Source organism: Triticum aestivum, chromosome 2B (assembly GCF_018294505.1).
Source record: "Triticum aestivum cultivar Chinese Spring chromosome 2B, IWGSC CS RefSeq v2.1, whole genome shotgun sequence".
NCBI classification, from domain to species: domain Eukaryota; kingdom Viridiplantae; phylum Streptophyta; class Magnoliopsida; order Poales; family Poaceae; genus Triticum; species Triticum aestivum.
Window position 1 is genome coordinate 286000808 of NC_057798.1, and position 3007 is coordinate 286003814.

The following is a 3007-nucleotide window of genomic DNA, read 5'->3' on the forward strand; positions in this document are numbered from 1 at the left end:
CAGCGAGGCGGCGGGGCGCGGGGCGGAGGCGAATGGCGGCGAGGAGCGGCGCGACCGACGGGGACGAGCGTGCGAGGAGGCGTGGGTGGTGGCTGGCGGCGCGCGGGCCGGGAGGGCTCGACTCGGGCTCACGGGCCAGAGGCGGCTGGCGCGGGTGGAAGAGGCCGGCGGGACACGTGGTGCACGTTGGTTGGGCGAGAGGGCGGCGGACGTGTCCGGCATGCGGAGGAAGGTGGAGACTAGGGTTAGGGGTGGATTTGATACGAAATTTTGGGGGAGAGGGCCTATATATAGGTAGAGGGAGCTAAGAGAGTCCAAATGAGGTGCAGTTTTCGCCCGCACGATTGTGATCCAACGACGAAGAGCATGTAGGGGGTTTGGATGGGCTATTGGGCTATTGTGAAGGGGTGCTGGGCTGCTGGGCTGCAAAGAGAGAGGGGTTTCGGTTTACTCAGTTAACCATTGGGGCATTAAATGACCTCCAAATGGAACGAAATTTGATAGGCAGGCTACCGGTGATATACCAAGGCCACTCGGCAAATCTCGGCTCATTCCAATAATGTTTTTCTCCTGCTCACAAAACAAGGTCTGAGAGGGGCGATGGGATGCATGTGTGAGTGTGACTGTGCTCAGAACGGAGAACGGAGAGAACCGGGAGAACCCAGATGGATGCAAGTTTTGAAAAACATGTAGATGAAAGGCACATGATGACATGGCAAAGTGCAACACGCAAGCAAATGACATGGCAACGTCGGTGAATAACTGGAAGACACCTGGCGCATCGGACTCGGGGCGTTACAACTCTCCTCCACTAACAGAAGATCTCGTCCCGAGATCTTAGGAACGAGACGGAAGAGAAAGAGGAAGAGTTGAAGTAAGAGTGCAAGAGAAAACATGAACAAGATTGAGAGCACTCGGGTAGAAAAGAAGAAAGGACGACTATGACAAGACTCAAAAGCTCAAGGAATAAGATAGACTCTGAAACCACTCTGGTTAAAGAAGATGGAAAAGGAATAAGAACGAAAGAATTTCGGCAACACTCCGGCTGAAAAATGGAAGGAATAGAACATGAACTTCACAAGATGGAATGACACTTGCCGAGATGAACAACGCAATGCCTACGGAAGGATTGAAAGAATGGAATGAAAAGAACGGATGAGAGAACAACAACTTCCACCACGAATTTGATAGCATCCTTAGAAGGGAGGATTAAACGGAGTTGTTGAGAAATCAACAACAAAAGAATAAGCTTGTTGTGGACTTATCAAAAACATCTCAAAACTTGAAGTGAAATTATACCACAACCAAATGTCTGAATAGTTGAGAAGAACAAAGAAATGCAAAACTCCACTTTAGAAGAAAACGGAGAATTATTTGCACTTCGAGATGTGAGAAGAAAAGATACTTGAACTCCTCCAACAAAATCTTGATGAACTCTTGAAGAATGAACTAAATCATGAAGAACCACCATGAAGAACTCCGGTGACAAAAGGATGATGAGATAGAATGAAGGATGAAAGAATAAGACTAAAGCCTTGCAGTGATTTAGATGGAGGTTCCGACGAGAAGTCCGAGGAAATTTGAACTCCAGAAAAGAAAAGATGAAAACACTTAGAACCGAGAGATTATTCATCATGAACAATCTCCGAAGGAAGGAATTACTTGACCACGATGAAATAAGAATAAGAATTATGTTGTGCTTATCCTCATCAAATTTAATTGATGACAACCGGACTTGGCATGCAACTTATTCCCCTTGAAAAGGATTGAGGAGTATATGGCGCAACCTTGAGGAAGGTCTTCAATGAACCACCAGTAGGATTTGAAAGAACGAGTGAATTAATATGATAACAAAGGAAAAGGAATCTGAAGGAACCAGTGTAAGAATTCGAAAATGACTGATGAAAGAGAATGAATCACCGGGAAGAATTAGAAGAACAAATATGCTTGAGGGGATTTAGATGCAAAAGAACAAAGAGATCATGAGCTGATGAAAGAGTACTTGATAGACGCGTCGGGATGATTAGAGAACGACAACTGGAATGTGTGGACGAAGAATTCTTCTGGAATGATGGCCTCCGGTGAAATGAAACAGAAAACAGCTCATGGCATACTCCGGATGGGTAAGAAAAGAATATCTGACAAACGGAATAATTCGAGAGGATAACAAGAAACTAGAACCGCGAGTCTTCGAGAGAATAGACAAAATTTAAGAGATACTCTTCCTCAATCTTCAAATGACGACGAGAAACTCCACCAAAATTACTAAGATACTCTGAGAGAATGGAAAGCTAAGTGGTTGAGCCAGCAATGTAAAGAATATGAAAGCAATCTTGGAGAAGGCATGTGACTGATGGAATCCATTCTTACGTCACACTTTGAAAAGAATTGGGAATGGCTCTGGAATAATTAGAAGAGTTAGGTAAGATCCTCGGAAAAGACCTGTGGGTTATGGCCCACTAAAAATAAACACCGGTGGAAATGGATTGTTGAAGAGATGGATGATGCACCGAAACAATTGAAATATTTGAATGAGGTGACAACCTCGAATTAATTGGAACACAGACGAATCTCCTGAGATGTCTTGAGCACTCCGGAAGGATAAACTGGCGAGAGGCGAACGAGCATGGAAAGCACTTTATCCAAGGAAAATAATACGATCAACACCGAAAAACTTGAATTGAATCCACCGGAAAGAAAACAAGACGAATCAATGATGAACTTGACAAGAATTCACCGGTTGAAATGATTGAGGAAAGACTGAAGAGGCTCCACACGAATGAAATTGACGCTCGAATAGAGACCCGGACTCCGGGAAGAAAAAAGGGGTGGGAGGGCGGGAAAACAAAGGCAACTTGGAAGGGGAACCGATGAATAACTTGAAGAAAAAATCAGCGGTTGAAATAATTGAGGAAAGAATGCCAAGGCTTTGTACGAGTAGGATGGATACTCGATTACGGACTCTGGCTCCGAGAAGAAAAAGGGTGGGCGGGTGGGAAAATAAAAC